Genomic DNA, 18,710 nt, shown 5'->3' with positions numbered 1-18,710 from the left:
GAAGTCAAGCTTTCCTGAAGGGAGGATTCTTTACTGCCTGATTCTTCTGTATCTTCATGTGAAAGATGTTGTTGTGCTGCAGGAAATGACTTCAATGAGAAAATAATTCCAGCTTCAGACAGAGACCAAGTATTGCCAGCAGTTGTTCCAGGTGCTGCTGCCATCAGCCCCTGCAGGAAGGAGCAGAGCCCCCAGTGCACGCTGGGCTTTGGCACAGGAGCCCCCCGGGGGCACAGGTCTCTGGGGCAGGAGAGGGGCACCAGCGCTGCCAGGGCTCAGGGGGGTGGCAGCTCTGCTTGGGCGGGGACTCTGCCACACCTGCTGATGCCAGCGCTGCCCGGGCCCCAGGGCTCAGAGCAGCATTCGCGCCCTGGCCCACCCGCTCCTTGTGCGTGTGGCACCCGCGGGTTTAGGATGGCCAGCAGCCGGCACGTGTCCCAAGGAGGCCGTGCCAGCTTCCCTGGAAGGCCCCGTGCCCTTGCCAGCGCGGCTGCGTCGGCAGCCCTGGGGGCTCCTTCTGCTGCCCCGAGCCCGCAGAGCAGGCCAGCGTTTGCTGCTGCTCTGAGCCCTTGCTAAAGATCCTGTCGGGCTGTCTTAGACACTTGGGGCCAGGGATTCCTTCCAACCTGGGCCACTTGGGGTGGGCCGGGGATGGCCCCAGGGCCGGTGGCAGAGTGTGCAAGGACCCTTTGTGACACGGTGCAGCACGGTCATTGTGGCATGGAATGGCACAGGGTGTCCTTTGTGACACGTGGTGACATAGGAGCTGGCGGTGACAAGAGCAGCCACAGTGCTCGGAGCACAGCGACGGGACAGGACGGGATAGAGCGGTGCTGTGAGGAGCCCCTGCACGGCACGCTCCTTCGTGTCCTACCCGCAGCTTTTCTGAGGCATTGTTCCTACAGCTGACCTTGCAGCCAAGCTGTGGGACTTGGTGACTTGAATCATTTACGAGGAGTCTCCTGTCATTGTGGCAGGAGCCTTCAAGAGCAGAGTGCAGGACTTGCTGTCCTGCAGCCTTCCTGAGGCTTCACTGTCGCAGGTGCCTGGAAGGCACAACTGCAATTGTTGACTTGGTGACACCTGAGGCATCTCTCTAGAAGGTGCCTTCAAAACTGGGTGGTGGAATGGCGGGCAGATTTCTCGGCCTGTTCAAAGTGTTCGAGAGGAAAAAGAAGGAAAGCCCTGAAGCTGCCCCTGCACAACAGCCTGAAGAGCCAGAGCAGATCCAGACACTGCAAGATGGTGAGTGGCAGAGCTGGGCCACAGGGATGATGGCTGCAGTCAGCTTGGCCCCATCCCATCCCATCCCATCCCATCCCATCCCATCCCATCCCATCCCATCCCATCCCATCCCATCCCATCCCACTCCCTGGGGACATGCCCATGGACAGGACACAAGAGGGGCCGGGCAGACACCCCGCAGTGGCCGTGCTCCATCCCCCTGGGGCATCCCGGGCTCTCCCTGCCTGGGGAGCGCAGGGCTGGGCTGTGTTCTCCGGCCTCTCCCGCAGCCCCTCAGCTCTGGCTGCGCTCGCTCTTTGCCAGATGCAGCCCTGGAGCGCACACAGGAGCAGCAATCCAGCCGTGGCCGCTTCCGCAGAACGGCGCAGGTACCTGCAGCCATCCCCCCCTGGGCTGGGCCTGCTGCCCCTGCTCAGCCGAGCACCGTGTGTGGAGCACTCCATGGAAGATCCCTGGCTTCTTGCCCTTCTCCTACAGCTGGTTTGCAACTTCCTCAAGAGCATTCGGCAGGAAGAGAGCAGCACCACGGGCACAGGGCTCAGAGCACACTCAGAGCTCCTCACACATGAGACCAGTGCCGCCCTCCTGGATTTGCTGGTGGAGAAGGGTGTTTCCAGGCCAGAACAAGTAAGCAGCCTGTGGCCAGGCTTCCATTCCCCCATCAGTCACGTGGCTTCCCAAGCCACGCCTGCTGGTCCCTGGGAGCCTTTGAGGCCATCGCAGTGAGGTGGGAATGGAAGCACTTCTCTGGGGACACTGGGAACATTGCTCCCTCTGGCAGCTTTCCATGTCTCCCTGTGCCTTCTCCAGGTGCACTGCCTGGCTGAGCTGCCTCCCAGCTCTCTGCCCTCTCGTAGCCACAGCTGCCAGGACGGTGCCCCTGCCCTGTGCTGCTGCCTGGGCCCAGCCCTGTGCGGTTCCGGGCTCCTGCCGGCCGGCTCCCCGTCACTGCCCTGTGCCTTTCAGGTCCTTGAGGGCCTGGACTTGAGGGAATGCAGTGACAGTGTTCTGGAGATCATGTCAACGAACCTGCAGAGCGAGTTCAGGGAGAGGCGTCGCTTGGCACTCAGAGGCCTCCTAGTGCTGGGCAAGAATCCCTTGATGGTGAGAAGGGGGCAGTGGCTGAAGCCGTGCAGGCAGCATGGGTGTGGAGAACACAGTCTCATGGGCTTGACTGGGGTTTGGGCGCTGGGCCAGCTGCTCCCGGCTCTCCTGCCTCCCGCTTCAGCTGCCCGAGTGCTTCGGGACAGGCCTTTGGCCTCTAGGCCCTGCGGGAGCAGGCTGGTGTTGCACAAACTTTTGTTCCACACAGGCCAAAAAAATGTGGAGCCTGACTGAAAGTCTTGTGGAGCTCCTGGAGGAAAGTGATAGCAACGTGGTCAGGATGACCATTCTTCTACTCAGATATTTGTTCCTGGATAGTGACACCCCAATACCCAGCTCCATCGCCCTGCAGCTGGCTGAGGCGCTCTTGCCACTCTTTGACCACGTAAGGCTTTGTGCCCACAGCCACGGCCACTGGATACTGCCCGGACACTTGGTGTGCTGTGGAGATGCAGGCCTGTGCCCTGGTGGGCCTGAAGCAGCTGATGCTGAGGTGTTTTGCGCTTCCTTTCATACAGGATGATAGCCGGGTGCAGCTGAGCTCCATGTCTGCCTTTCAAGAGATGCTGGAGTTATTAACAGAAGAGGGAAGGAAGGCCCTGAAGTCACACGTGCGCCAGAGCCTGCTCCCGCTCTCCTTCCACTGCCATGATGAGAATCAGCTTGTTGCTGAGGTGAGGACTTGTGGCTGGCTGCTGTCCCCCTGGGAAGGGGCTGGGCTGCCTCCTGCCCTGGCACCTTGCGGGCTGATGCCTCCTCCAGGCTGTGGCACTGGGATGCTCCTGTGCCCTGGCCTGTGGGGCCATCTCTGGGTCTCTGCTGCTCTCCAGGCCTCCCGGGAAATGCTGCATTCTTCAGCCAGATTCCTGAAGAGGAGGGATATCGAGCAAATGCTACAGGTGGATCAGACATGGAGGTTTGGCGAGGGCCTGGTAAGGACGACCAAGAATCCCCAGGGTCAGCTGGAGAAGCCCCTGAGCCCGGCGCCAGCGGCTGCTGGCCGCGCCTCAGGGCTGCGCGGGCAGGGGAGGCCGGGGCTGCGCGCAGCGAGCGCCCGGCCCGGGGGCTGAGCCCCCGCCAAGCCTCCCCTGCTGCCGCTCTCTGCAGCTGGCAGAGGACAGGAGCCGAGCGGCCGAGCACCTGCGCCGGGCCCTGCGCTACCTGCAGAGCCCACAGGAGCCCCTGCGAGAGGCGGCCATCCGGTTCATGGGTGAGCCCCGAGCCCGGGCTCCCTCCCCGCCCCGCCGCAGCGCGGCCCCGGCCCCGCCTGCAGCCCCGGCAGCGCCGGCCGGGCCCGGCGCCGTGGAGCCCCGCCCGGGCTCGGCGCTGCTGCCGCCCTCTGGCAGCCGTGCCCTGGGGCGGCAGCGTGCGGCAAGGGCCCGGGCTGAGCCCTGCCGGGCCAGCAGGGCGTGTGGCCACAGCGCCGGCAGCGCCGCTGGCAGGGAGCTGTGCCGCCGGCGCCGTGACAGGCTCTGTGTTCACAGGGATGGCCGGGCGGCACCTGAGGGGGCAGCCGCAGGAGCTCCAGCTCATCTTCAGTGGTGAGTGAGGGCAGCGGGCTGGCAGTGGGGGCAGGCAGGGAGAGAGCTGCAAGCCCTGCCCTGTCTGCAGAGGGCTCTGGTGCCTGTGCGGATGTGGGGTTGTGTGGCAGAGCACGCAGAGATTTCAGGGCCATGTGGGACATTCCTTGCCAGCATCTACCGTTTGTTCCCTCCTGGCCACGACAAGAGCCCGCTGGGATGGCCCTGGCAGGGGGCTCTCCTTGGCTCCCCACAGATCTGGGAATCGACTGTGTCTCTGTTCCTCTCTCTTGCAGCCCTTGAAGAAATGGCATATGACAGCAGTTCTGCCATCAGAAACCTGGCATTTGAAACAGGGTTTGTTTTCCGGGCCATACAGAGACCTCCGTACTCCACATGGCATAAGTTACGAGATCAATTCCGCCGTGCATGGAAGAAACGGCCTCGTCTGTGCGGCACTGCCTTTCTGTGCTGCTGGAGCTCTGTGCAGAGCTGATCTGGAAGGCTGTCTGCTGAGGCCACTTGAGCCAGGAGGAATTTTCTTTTTTCTTTTTTCTTTCTTCTTTAAGATTTTTTTTTCATATTTTCATTTTTGTGTAGCGTAGCATTCACATTCTCAGAACAGAGAGGGACATAATTTTCTCTCAGAGGATTTTTCGTGGAGAAGCACAGTGAAGAAGAGAAAGCAATTCTCTCTCTTCTTTCTGCTCCTGTTGTTTTTGCACATGGGGAATGTGTTAGGAAGATTGTTTAGCTGAAATGATTTGTCAGTTGGATTCTGCTGAGCTTGTTTTTTTTCCCTTGGGCAATTGGGAAAAAGCTGTGTCCTTACTGTCTTGAGACAGTCTCCGGTTTTTCTTTAGTATTGTTTAGTATCTCATTCATATAGTATCTCCTTAATATGGTATATTATAATGCAATTTAGTGTAGCTTCAATAAAGCAATTGTCCAGGCTTCTGAATCAATGAAGTCAGATACCAATCATTTGCCGCGTCGGGGGCTCCCTGCATTCCATAAGTGGTGACCTCCGATGTCAGCTGAAGAACCAGGACCTGGATGGATCCAGTCAGGTTCGCAGCCGAGGCCGAACACGAAAAGGTTTGCTGAACGCTCACGGAGTGTGTCTGGTGGTCCTTTGGTGAGTCACGAGATGGGAGGCGCCGCTCAGAGCTTCTCTTGGGCCCCGCTGGACCCTGCGCAGCCGCTTGTGGCCAGACACTTTGGCTGGGCAGAGAAGGCACTGTTAACCCTTCTCCTCCTGATGATGTTAACCCTTCTCCTCCTGATTGTCCTGTGTGAGAAATGGGGTGAGGGTTGGGAAGAGGTGCCTTCAGAAACGGAAGTTCAATGTTTTCCGTTAAAGGAGGACACTATTGGAGTGTGGAGATTTCTGGCTCCGCACTACAGAATTCCTGGGTTGGAGGGAGATCTCTATGAGTTTTTCCGATGGGCAAAAGCTCGTGGGTTTTCGTGGATTTGCCATTCTCCCTGGACGCCAGGGCCTGGCAGCCCCTGGATCTCTACTTTTGGGAGAAGAACAGGAGGGGTGAGGGAATTTCTCGGGAGTTCCCGCTCTACGCGGCACTTTCCTCCATTGTGAGGAGGAGAGCCTCACTGGAGGAGCGCCTTACCTCAGGTGGGTGGCCATCAGCCCCCTGGCCACAGCCGCAGGGGGACCAAATAGGCCAGGGACAGTCTCTGCTCATTTCCCCCCTGCATGGAGCACGGGGGGCAGCTTTGCCCATGGCTCAGAAGCAGCCTTTTTCTGTCTCCCTGGAGTATGTGCAGGAAGGACCGAAGCCTTCAGCAGCTCCGCTTTGTCGGTCAACGAGTATTTTGACTGGAGCAGCAGTCGTCCCTGCCTCATGGCTTTCAGCAGAGCTGGCGGGACTTTCGCCATCTCCACCCCCTCCTCTTTCCCTCAGTGCACGTGTGGGTCTGCCCCGCCGCTGGATTCTCCCTCTCCTGCGCCTCAGGAGGGTGCGGACGCGCCCCCGCCCCCGACAAGAGAGGCGCCCGGCTCCGCAGCGGCGGCCGCAGCCCCGCGCTGGAGAGCACATCCAGTCCCCTGCATCGCGGCCAGCAATTGATTTCACGACATCGGTGCCTGCAGTGCTGGCAGGGAACAGCCCCTCGCTGGCCCTGCCGATTCCGTCTCCTCCCCCACTCCCGGCACCATCCCCCGCTGTTTCCCTTGGGTCTCCTGGCAATGCTCCGGCAGTGGCGAAGGCTCGGCCAGCGCTGCCCTCCCCGGAACCGGGGAAAACCGCAGCGGCGCTTTCTCGGGCGCCTGCCGCACCCACAGACGCTGCTGCTCTGTCTGAACACCGCGCCGTGGGGAAACGCCCCTGCCATCGGCGGACGCTGCAACCTGCACTCCGCGATCTGCCCCTTCAGCGGCTGCTCTCTGTCCCCACCGCGTTCCAGCGGAGGTGCCACGCGGCAGCTGTTTGCTCGTGCCTCCAGACTCACAACTCTGACACTCACTGCTTTTCTGGGGAAGAGCATTTTTCTCGGACCAATACTTGCTTGGTCGGAGGGGGGCCCTGCTCCGTGGGGTGCCCACCGGGGCTCAGGGCGCCTCACTCCTCCCGCTCCGGCGGGAGAGGCCGTTTCCCAGAATGCTGGCAGCTCATACAGGAGTTCCAGCATGTCTGGCACAGCAGCGCTCAGTGGTGGAGTCGCTTCATTCAAGCCACGATAGTGCTCAGTCAATCTCCATTCTCTGTCGGAACTGCGCACAGGCCAAACGGGACTGTTGAAGGGTGAATGGGCTTTATTGACCCCCCTTGGCTCTCCAGCTCACGGACCATTTTGTGCATGGGAATCACAGCATCTTGATTTGTTCCATACTGCTGGTGGTGCGCTGTCGAGGTGGCTATTGGTACTCGTTGCTCTTCCACCTTCAGGAGTCCTGCTGCAGATGGGTTTTCTGATAGTCCAGGCAAGGTGTTCAACTGCTTCATGTTCTCGGCCTCTACAGCAGCTGCTCCAAAAGCCCACCTGAGTCCCTTTGGGTCTTTCTAATGGCCCTTCTGGAGGAAGTCTATGCCCAGAATACATGGGGCCTCTGGGCCGGTCACAATGGGATGCTTCTGCCACTCCTTCCCAGTCAGGCTCACCTTGGCTTCCAACAGGATCACCAGCTGTATCCCCCTGTCACGCCAGCAATGGAAACGGGTTCTGGCCCCACATGTCCTGGTGGGATTAGAGTACACTGTGCACCAGTGTTGACAAAAGCCTTGCATTTCTATGGCTCTGCTGTGCCAGGGATCCCCACAGCCCAAAAGACACAATTTTCCCTGGCTTCTACCAGGCTAGAGGCAGGGCCTGCCTCTCTAGTCCTGGCTACTGCTCCCTCCCTGGGCGTATCTGCCAGGCATCTGCCTTCCCTTCAGTGACACATAAGGCACCTGCAAGCTGCTGGGGAAGCCTCCAGTCTGCTCAGTGACCCAGTGTCCCCTCAGCATGGGGACACCCAGCTTTCCCTCAGTGACCCTCACATGCCGTCAGCAAATCAAGAGGCACCAGCCATCCCGTAGGTGACTCAGAGCGAGTGCAGTGGGTCATGGTGGCCAGGGGCCAGCAGCAGGCAGAAGGCTGCCAGGGCTGGTGGAAAGGCTCTGCTCTGCTTACAGCGTGGGCTGAGGGCCGGGACAGCTCCATTTCCCCCTTGAGATGTCACAGACAGGGCCTTTCACCCTCCTTATAGGGCTGCACATCTCTGCAGGCAGCCAAAGGAGCACGATGGCAAAAGGCCAAGGCCAGCAAAGCAAAGAGCCACTCCTGCACAGAGGCCGGTGGCCCACTGCAAAGCCAGCGTGGCACCCTGAAGGTGCCCGCCACAGTCTCATGTGTCCCTGCCCTGGGAATGCCAGGAATGCCCTTTGTCCAGAGGGCCTTTCTGTGGCCACCCTGGGCTCAAAGCTGCTGCTCTTCTGGCTCAATGGTGCCTAAAGCCACAGAGCTTGGCCTCCCCCCATGGCAACAGGGACACGACTCGGCAAGCAGGCAGTGGAGCTCAGTGCCTAAGGCTGAGGGGCCGGGGGCTCCAGCCTCGAGCACAGGGAGGGCACATGCCCAGCCCCACAACTCCTGGCCTCAAAGCCCTGAAAGGCCGGGACCAGGGTTCCAAACCTGATTCCAGAGGGTCCCTCCAACCAGCCAGTGAGGAAGAGCCAGGGCAGCCGGGTGTCAGGAACAAGGCGGCTGCCAGGGGGGTGCTTATGGCCTCTGACACCCAATGGCTCAGGGCTTCCCAGTGCCCCAGCCCCTCAGGCTCTCCCCCAGCCCGGCCAACCTGCCCGGCAGCAGCGCCGCAGCCCCGCAGGAGCTCCAGAGGAGCCCCATGGAGAGGCACCTGGGAGCCCTCAGCAATCCAGCCAGCAGCACACGGGCAGGAGGACACGGATGGCGCTTCCTGCCTGGCCCAGAGCTTATGGCCATCCGCAGGCACCGCTCTGGCAGGGATCCCCGCAGCTCCGGGCATCTGCCCACCCGCTCTGTCGGCAGCACAAAGGCTTCAGCAGAGCCACCAAAGGCCAAGGGGCTCCTGGCCATTTTCCCTGCAGCACTGCACGCTGGGCAGCTCGCCGAGCACAAGCACCCTTTTCCCACTCTTCCTCTATGTCCTGCAGACCCAGCGCAGGAAAAGCAAGATCCTGGGACTCTGTGTATTATAACACATTCTGTATTTACATCGTAAAGGAAAACAAAAAAAAGAAAAGAACATTCTTGAAAAAAAGAAAATCCCTCCTGACTGAGGTGGGTGGCCCCAGCAAAAGAAGCGTCTGGGATCAGCTCTCCACAGAGCTCCAGCAGCTCAGGCAGCCGAGCTGTGACAGACGTGGCCGTGTCTTCCATGCCCTGCGCAGGTGATTTTGGAGCCGCTGGAACATGGAGATCGGAGCCTGCTCTCCTGACTTGAGAATGCACAAAGTTTGAATTGCCAGGCTTCCGACACCAAGGCTCTCGTCATTCGTCTTTTCTTCAAGGGCTGCAAAAGAGAGGAACAGAGCCACGGTCAGATCCCAGATCTGCGAGGAGCCCAGGAGAGCCCCTTGTCAGGGCCATCCCGGCCGACTCTTGGCATGGCCAGGAGGGAGCAGGGACCAAGGGGATCAGCCCGAAGCTGCTGGCCACGAATGTCCCACGTGGCCCTGAAATCTCTGTGTGCTCTGCCCACGGGAGCAGAGCCCTCCGCAGCCGGGGCAGGGCTCACAGCTCTCTCCCTGCCTGCCCCCACTGCCAGCCCGCTGCCCTCACTCACCACTGCAGATCAGCTGGAGCTCCTGCTGCTGCCCCCTCAGGTGTCGCCCGGCGATCCCTGTGAACACAGAGCCTGTCACGGCGCCGGCGGCACAGCTCCCTGCCGGCGGCGCTGCCGGCGCTGTGGCCACACGCCCTGCTGGCCCGGCAGGGCTCAGCCCGGGCCCTTGCCGCACGCTGCCGGCCCAGGGCACGGCTGCCAGAGGGCGGCAGCAGCGCCGAGCCCGGGCGGGGCTCCACGGCGCCGGGCCCGGCCGGCGCTGCCGGGGCTGCAGGCGGGGCCGGGGCCGCGCTGCGGCGGGGCGGGGAGGGAGCCCGGGCTCGGGGCTCACCCATGAAGCGGATGGCCGCCTCTCGCAGGGGCTCCTGTGGGCTCTCCAGGTAGCGCAGGGCCCGGCGCAGGTGCTCGGCCGCTCGGCTCCTGTCCTCTGCCAGCTGCAGAGAGCGGCAGCAGGGGAGGCTTGGCGCGGGCTCAGCCCCCGGGCCGGGCGCTCGCTGCGCGCAGCCCCGGCCTCCCCTGCCCGCGCAGCCCTGAGGCGCGGCCAGCAGCCGCTGGCGCCGGGCTCCGGAGGGGGCAGAGCGCCGGCTGCTGCCCGGGGAGCCGCGGGGCCGCCCCGCAGCGCCGCCGGGCCGGGGCTCCGTGGGCACCCGGCTCGGGCCCGCAGCAGCCTGGAGAAGAGCCCGCGCGGCCTCTGGGTGCAGCAGCGGGCAGCGGCACAGCTGCCAGCCCCGCACGCTGAGCACCGCGCTCAGGGCCTTCTCTAGGCTGAGCCTGGGCATTCTTGGTCGTCCTTACCAGGCACTTGCTGAACTTCCATAGTTTCTCCTCCTTCACCAGCTTTTTGAGATCTCTCCTTTTCAGGAACTTGACCGCAGAAAGCAGCGTTTCCCGGGAGGCCTGGAGAGCAGCAGAGACCCAGAGATGGCCCCACAGTCCAGGGCAGAGGAGCTGCGTCCCTGTGCCGTGGCCTGGAGGAGGCTGCAGCCTGCCAGGCTCCTGGTCAGGAGGCAGCCGAGCCCCCTCCCAGGGGGACAGCAGCAGCCCATGAGTCCTCACCTCTGCCACTCGCTGATTCTCATCATGGCAGTGGAAGAAGAGTGGAAGCAGGCTCTGGTGCACAGGGCTTTCCAAGGTTTTTTCTCTCTCTTCCAAGAGGTCCATCATGTCTCGGAAGAGTTTTATGGAAAGCAGCCTTACCTGGCTATTATCCTATATTAAAACAAAAGGAAAACATACCTCACCTTTGGCTCCTCCAGGCCCCCCTGGGCACAGGCCTGGAAATGCACAGGGCACAAAGTTTCCAGGAAGCAGCCAGTGGCCGTGGCTGGGGGCACAGAGCCTTACATGGTCAAAGAGTGGCAGGAGCGCCTCAGCCAGCTGCAGGGCAATGGGGGTTGGCATCAGAATGTATTTGTGCAAGAATATAATGCTGAGTGTGATGAGTGTCAACCCAGCTATCTCTGCATCATTGTCCCACAGTAGGTCCATGAGGCTTTCAGTCAGGCTCCACATTTTTTCGGCCTGTGCAGAACACAAGTCTGTGAAAGGCCAGCCTGCTGCCGCAGGGCCTAGAGGCCAAAGGCCTGTCCCGAAGCACTCGGGCAGCTGAAGCGGGAGGCAGGAGAGCTGGGAGCAGCTGCCCCAGCGCCCGAAGCCCAGGCAAGCCCAAGTGACTGCGTTCCCAGTGCTGCTCCAGCCGCTGTCCCCTTCTCACCCACCATTGAGGGATCCTCAATGATCTCGAGAAGGGCCCTGAGTGCCAGTCGACGCCTCTCCCTGCACACGCTGTGCAGGTGCCTGGAGGAGACCTCCACAACACTGTCACCACATTCACTAGAATCCAGGCACGCGAGGACCTGAAAGGCACAGGGCAGTGACGGGGAGCCGGCCGGCAGGAGCCCGGAACCGCACAGGGCTGGGCCCAGGCAGCAGCACAGGGCAGGGGCACCGTCCTGGCAGCTGTGGCTACGAGAGGGCAGAGAGCTGGGAGGCAGCTCAGCCAGGCAGTGCTGGCCTTGAGGCTCACCTCCACAAGGAATGCCAGGGCGGGCAGATCCCAGCGTGGCTTCTGTGTGCGGAGCAGCCCGAGGAGGTAGAGGGCAATATTGGCACACAAGCCAAGGCAAGCATGGCGCATCTCCCTAGGAGGGTGAAAAAGGGACCAGTAGCCTGAGTAAATCTCTGAAAGGACGGGCTCACAGAGGTCTGGGCTTTGACCACCATGCTGCAAGGAGACCGGGGCCATTTGGGAGGCGTCTCCTTCTGTGCTCTCTCCTCTCCCAGCCTTTTCCAGTCTGCTTGGCCGTCCCTCGGTGACAAGACCCTCTGGCCCATGACCACGGGGACTGTGTGGGGCACCCCGGGCACAGGGCACAAATGCCGGGAGCAATGGGGAGAAGGGAGTCTCACCTGGCCAGCAGACCCATGGCATAGTGGCGGCTGTCAACACAGAGCAGCGTGTCCCAGCCACGCCTGCGTTCCATGGCCAGCACCACATCCTTGTACTGCTTTTGGCAGAGCAGGGACTTCAGGGTCTGCAGTGCAAACCTGTGTGCAGAGCAAAGCGCAGGTCACACTGGCAGCCTTGCTCCTGCCCTGGCCATGTGGCAGGGACGGGAGGACTGGGATGGAGCACCTGTTGGGGCTGGTGGCAAGGCCGTGCTCTTCCTGGCATCCCTTCCAGAAGGTATCGACCTCCTGTGGCATCTCTTCTGTGCTGAAGAACGCTTGGAAGAGCAGATGCACAAATAGGCGGGGGAAATACACCTTCAATATACGTGGGACACGGGGCTCCTGGAGGATCTTCCACATCACCACAGTTGCCTGCAAAAGACAAAGCCCCCGAGAAAGCGCTCAGTGCTGAGGTATCCGTGTGGCAGGGCCCGAGCGTGGCAGGGAGAGGCCCGGAGAGAGGCAGGGGGAGCACGGGGCCTGGTGGCCCTGAAGCTGCCCCTAGGCCAGGTGTCAGGCCAGCGCCCGAGGCCGGGAGATGCAGCGGGGGAAGGAGGATGGAGAGCTGCTGGAGAGGCGGCCTTGGGCCAGCAAAGGCCATTGCAGAAACTCACAGCCAGGGCAAAGACACCCGTGTTGTCCCCATCAGAGGTGCACGTGCTGTGCGCTGGCCAGCTCCCCAGCACATCCAGGAGTCTCAGCTGTGCCAGCTCTGCAGTCCTGGCTGAGCACATGATGGTCTTCCACATGGCCATGGCAGCTCTGCGGGGTTACAGCTCTGTCTCAGGGGGGATCTCAGACACAGCACCGTGGCCTGGGCATCTCCAGGGGTCCAGGCTGATCACTGGCTCTGCCTCTGCCCCTCTCTAGCAGCACCTGTGCTGGGCAGCCCAGCACTGTGGGGACACACCTCAGAAGGGCCGGGAGGGAGCATGGCAGCAAGCTCGGGGGCTGGCATGCCAGAGCTGGGATAGGAAGCAGCCAGAGGGCCCTGGAACTCTCTGCTGCTCAGACACATGGCACAGGCTGTACAGGGTGATGGGCTGGGGAGCCCTGAGCCCTCTGGGCTGGTGGGCCCCATACCTGTCACAGGACGGGGCCACATGCAGGAGCGTCATGACTACATCATCTGGGTGTGCTTCCGTGAGATGCAGCAGGGTCTTGTCCAGCCTGTGCTCGGCAGAGTCATTGGCCATGAGCCATCGGTGGATGAACCTCACCATGGCGGGCACCTGGAGAAGGCACAGGGAGACTTGGAAAGCTGCCAGAGGGAGCAATGTTCCCAGTGTCCCCAGAGAAGTGCTTCCCTTCCCACCTCACTGCGATGGCCTCAAAGGCTCCCAGGGACCAGCAGGCGTGGCTTGGGAAGCCACGTGACTGATGGGGGAATTGAAGCCTGGCCACAGGCTGCTTACTTGTTCTGGCCTGGAAACACCCTTCTCCACCAGCAAATCCAGCAGGGCGGCACTGGTCTCATGTTTGAGGAGCTCTGAGTGTGCTCTGAGCCCAGTGCCCATGGTGCTGCTCTCTTCCTGCCGAATGCTCTTGAGGAAGTTGCAAACCAGCTGTAGGATAAGGGCAAGAAGCCAGGGGTGTTCCATGCAGTGCTCCACACACGGTGCTCGGCTGAGCAGGGGCAGCAGGCCCAGCCCAGGTGGGGATGGCTGCAGGTACCTGCGCCGTTCTGCGGAAGCGGCCACGGCTGGATTGCTGCTCCTGTGTGCGCTCCAGGGCTGCATCTGGCAAAGGGGGAGCGCAGCCAGAGCTGAGGGGCTGCGGGAGAGGCCGGAGAACACAGCCCAGCCCTGCGCTCCCCAGGCAGGGAGAGCCCGGGATGGCCCAGGGGGATGGAACACGGCCACTGCGGGGTGTCTGCCCGGCCCCTCTTCCGTCCTGTCCATGGACATGTCCCCCAGAGATGCCTTAGGATGCCATTGCTGGGGGCCAAGCTGGCTGCAGGCTCCAGCCCTGCGGCCCAGCTCTGCCACTCACCCTCCTGTGGTGGATGGAATGGCAGCACCTCTTCAGTCTCCTGTGCTGGGGCAGCTCCAGGGCCTTCTTCCTGCTCCTCCACCCAGGCCAGCTTGGGCACTCTCGGGGGTCTCTGCTCCATGTCAGTGACTGGAGCGACTTGCAGGAGAGATGCCTCGGGAAAGCCCCGGGGCACCAAGTCCCACGCTCTGCCCTCAAGGGCACCTGCAGAATTGAAGCCTCGGGGAGACCACCAGTCACCAAGTCCTGTGGTCTGGCCTCGAGGTCAGCTGCAGGAATAACACCTCAGAAAATCTCCGGGTAGGACAAGAACGAGTGCACTGTGCAGGGGCTCCTCAGTGCACCACACTGTCGCGTTCAGTCTCGTCGCGTGCTCCGAGCACTGTGGCGTGCTCGACTCACTGCCAGCTCCTATGTCACCACGTGTCACAAAGGGCCCTTGGACACCGGCTTCCATTCCATGCCACGGTGACCGTGCTGCAGCATGCCACCAAGGGGCCTTGCACACACTGCCTTCTGCCCTGGGGCCGCCCCCAGCCCACCCCAAGTGGCCCAGGTGTGAAGGAATCCCTGGCCCCAAGTGTCTAAGACAGCCCGACAGGATCTTTAGCAAGGGCTCAGAGCAGCAGCAAACGCTGCCCTGCTCTGCGGGCTCGGGGCAGCAGAAGGAGCCCCCAGGGCTGCCGACGCAGCCGCGCTGGCAAGGGCACGAGGCTGTAGTTGTGATATTTTATGAAAATCCTTTTGTTCACCATTTTCTTCTCCTGAGAAGCTGAGGGCCTCAGCTTCAAGATGTAAACAATTATTATCTACTAGTGTGGAATGCAACAGGTGCATTCTTGATTGGTCGATATTGGATGTTTCTACTTAATAACTAATAAACAAGGCCGCTGGTTCGGGCTCTTTGGGAGTCACAAGCCATTGTTATTCATTCCTTTCTATTCCCGTCCAGCCTTCTGATGCATCTTTCTCTCTGTTCTTTTAGTATAGGTTTAGTGTGGTTTTTTTTAATATAATATATATCATAATATAATAAACCAACCTTCTGAAACATGGAGTCAAGATTTCTCCATTTCTTCCCTCATCCTAGCTGCCCTGCAGGCCACACAGGGCCTTCCCGGGAAGCTGGCACGGCCTCCTTGGGACACGTGCCGGCTGCTGGCCATCCTAAACCCGCGGGTGCCACACGCACAAGGAGCGGGTGGGCCAGGGCGCGAATGCTGCTCTGAGCCCTGGGGCCCGGGCAGCGCTGGCATCAGCAGGTGTGGCAGAGTCCCCGCCCAAGCAGAGCTGCCACCCCCCGAGCCCTGGCAGCGCTGGTGCCCCTCTCCTGCCCCAGAGACCTGTGCCCCCGGGGGGCTCCTGTGCCAAAGCCCACGTGCAAGCCCAGTCTGTGATGTTCAGCGCTCCAGCTGCTGCATGTCTGTCTGCGTCGTAGCTGATGCAAGGCAAATATTTCCTCCAGACCCAAAGAGTGGTGCCTGAAAAGTCACAGGGCTACATCTATTTTTGATTTTTCTTTTCTTGAAGTTTTCCAGAGCCTGCTGATCATTTCCAAGGTTTTCTCCCTATCCCTAGGGCACCTTCACCAGAAGTTCAGCTGTTACATGCTTTTGCATTTAGTGAAAGCTACCTGCAATGACCAGTCGATCAAAGCCCCGGGAAAACCCGAACTCCCGCGTGAAGCCGGGCAAAACATTTCTTTCTCAGATCTGAAGCCGTTAAGTGCCAAGTACTGTCCCCAGCGTCACACCCTGTCCCCTGTAAGTGTGCTGATGCCATTTAAAAGGGGTTGCAAATGAAAACAACTTTTAACAGCTTGCTGCCTTAGCATTCAAATCCTTGGCCAGAAAAATCCCATGTCAACATTTCTGGGATTCGTAAATACCAAAGCTGTCATTTTCACCCTGGATTTCAGAGTGTCTGAACAGTCACACAAGGGTTTCCTTTTAAGCACTCCAGAACAAGTCCCTGGTGTTCAGCTGTAACATTTACATCGGCATATACTCCCAACGATTACTTTAGGCAGGAGCAGCAAAGCCAAGAATGAGCCAAACAGGCGATTCCTGTGTTCTCATGTCCTGCACAGCACCAACTGGGAACTCAAGAATGGATTCAGGAGCTTCAGGGGGCACAGGGAGGCACCAAGACTTTGGCATGCTGAAATGGACCAGCCTGCTGCCTGTGCCTGGGCTGCGCAGGGCTGAGCTCCATCTGGGTGGGCTAACAAAGGCTGAATGGACATGCCATGGCCCACAGGAGACTCCAAGTCCTGTGAGCTACACAATTCAGCTGTCAGCAGCTGAATTTTTCATGTTAGCTTGAAATCCAGGAGAGGAACAGGTAAACATGGAAAAGTGTTTTTCCAGTTCTAGCGACAGCTGTGCCTGCAGAGCACCTGTGCTCATGGCAGGGTGGTGGGAACTGGATGGTCTTTACCATGGTTTGCTACACAAAGTGTTCTGGCATTCTCTGATTCCCCAAGTGGAGAGCAAAAGGGAGCCATAGTGTCACGGCGTGTCCACACCTTGCCTCTGTGAGCGACCTGCACTCCCAGAGCCTGGAGCACGCCTGCTTAAACTGACGAATGCAGCGAGAGATGGGTTGTGGTGTGGAACTCCAAATGCTGTTTATTGCGCTGAAGAGGGTCGAGGACACAGGGTTCTATATGGGGGGAAAAAGGGGTGGAGCGACACTGTAAGCCAGCACCAACAGGGGACAAGTGAGGGGAGAACATTCTAGGGGGAATTCATATAAGGGAAAAATAGCAGTGGGACTGGGTGATACCAACAAAACCTGCTGCATCAACATGAGCCTACAAATGCCCATGGGCGAGACCATTGCATTCAGAGGAGTGTATCTCATTGACCTTGGTCACCTTTGCCCTGAGGTTAAAGATCCAATGGTAGGCCCCTGGGCCTCCACAACTCGCCCCTTTTTGTTTTGTGAAAAGAAGGCTTCTGCTGTAGACTTCTGTTGGCATTTAGCGAAAATGGATAAAATGACCAACACAATGAATACAATAAACAAAGTCCACAAAACAGTCTTAACCAAAGATGAAAGCCAGCCTTTCATCCCCCAGGCTTTGAAAAGTCCAGTGAGCCAGTTGTTGTTGCCTTGTGTCTAGATCTTGTTTACTCGGTCTTTTAGCAGCTGGTAGCTCTGTTGTATTGACTCACTATGCAGAAACAGGTTGGAAAAACACATGCCTTCAAATGCCAGCCAGCCATGGCCATGGGCAAGAAATTGTGGCTTGGCTGTGGAACCCCCCAGCTGAAGGCATGCGGCATAGTGAGAAGTGTACAGATTCCTGCTGCAGTGGCAACAAAGGATGGCATGCTTTGACTTTAGCTAATGTAGCATCAGGAGGCTTGGGTGGCCCAAAAGATAACAGATAAAGAGATTAAAAGGTGAAGCGGGTCCCACTAAACTTTCTCTTCTGTAAGCCATGGGTTTGAACACAGCTTATTGGAAGAAACATATATCAATGCTAAAACATAGTTTTTACAAATGTTAAGCGATATATCTTGGTTACTGATGTCTGAGCTATCGTGGTCTTGGTCTGTAAGGCCAGCGTTGCTCCTTAGAAGTGCCAGCTTTTCTCCAGCGCCTCCTTTGTCGCTAGCAAGTCCAGGATTTAGTTTCCGAGCTGATGCAGGTGTCTTTAAGGTGCCTGCGTGGAGGAGAGGGAGGGCAGCTGCAGCGCAGGGCTCGTGCCCCATCAGAGTGTCTCTCCCTCCACGGCACCAATGCCGCTGCCTTGGGACGCCCGCCTGTGGAGGGCGAGTCTGCCCTCAAGCAGGGCCATGGAAGTCAGTCAGGGGCACAGGCCGCAGCTGAAGCAGCCAAGCGTTGCTGTGGGGCTGGCAAGTCAAGAGAAAGCCAACTCTGCTGCAGCCTTTTGCCAGAGCAGGGGCAATTGTGCCCCCAGGCTCCCGCCGTCTGGCATCCCGGCTGGTGCGGGTGCCTCGCCGAGCAGGTGCCGGCGTTGGGGGTGCTGCTGTGGCTGAGCACGCTCTGCTGCTGTTTCTGCGGGGTCCGGAGCCGCCGGGGCAGCAGCGACTCCGCAGCCCCGCTCGAGGAGGCAGGGCCGCCCTCACCATGGTGGCAGCAGCTCTGCGGGCCCAGAGCTCTGTGTCGGGGCGGCCTCGGTCACGGCACCGTGGCCTGGGCAGCCGCAAGGGCCCGGGCTGGCCGCCAGCCCTGCCTCTGCCCCCTGCCCCTTATTGGCAGCAGCCAGTGGCCGTGGCCTGGCAGCGGCCCCCGGCCCTCCCTGTCCCCAGGCAGCCCAGCCCGGGCACCTCGGGGGTGTCCCCACCCTCCTGCTGGGGCGGTGTCCCGGCCTCGGGGGCTCCTGCCGCAGGCCTGGCAGACGCTGTGGGGGAGCGCCAGAGCAGCCGGGTGCCGGGAACAAGGCGGCTGCCTGGGGGCTGCTTGTGGCCTCTGACAACCAGTTCCTCAGGGCTTCCCACCGCCCCGGGGGCAGGCCCCCCTCAGGGGGCTCCTGTTCCCTTGTAGCCTCCGGCCATCTACTCCCTCACACATCGCCCGTGTTCCTTCCCACTGCCTCGTCCCGTCAGGGCCTGCGCAGCACCTCATCCCTTCGTGGCCCCCTCTCCTCAGGCTCTCCCCCAGCCCGGCCAACCTGCCCGGCAGCAGCGCCGCAGCCCCACAGGAGCACCATGGAGAGGCACCTGGGAGCCCTCAGCAATCCAGCCAGCAGCACACGGGCAGGAGGACACGGATGGCGCTTCCTGCCTGGCCCAGGGCTTGTGGCCATCGGCAGGCACCCCTCTGGCAGGGAGCCCCGCAGCTCTGGGGATCTGCCCACCCGCTCTGTCGGCAGCACAAAGGCTTCAGCAGAGCCACCAAAGGCCAAGGGGCTCCTGGCCATTTTCCCTGCAGCACTGCACGCTGGCCAGCTCGCTGAGCACAAGCACCCTTTTCCCTCTTCAGGGCCTCAGGACCCCTCAGCCTGCTCTGCTGCTGAGCACAGGCACCCTGTTCACCCTTTGCTCCCTCTTGCCCTTGCAGACCCTGGGCAGCAGAGAAAAGCTCCTGGGAGTCTGTGTATCAGAACACATTCTATATTTACAATAGAGATAAAAAATGAAAAAGAAGAAAAGCAA

Source organism: Motacilla alba, chromosome 7, assembly GCF_015832195.1.
Source record: "Motacilla alba alba isolate MOTALB_02 chromosome 7, Motacilla_alba_V1.0_pri, whole genome shotgun sequence".
NCBI lineage: Eukaryota > Metazoa > Chordata > Aves > Passeriformes > Motacillidae > Motacilla > Motacilla alba.
This window is presented reverse-complemented; position numbering follows the sequence as displayed.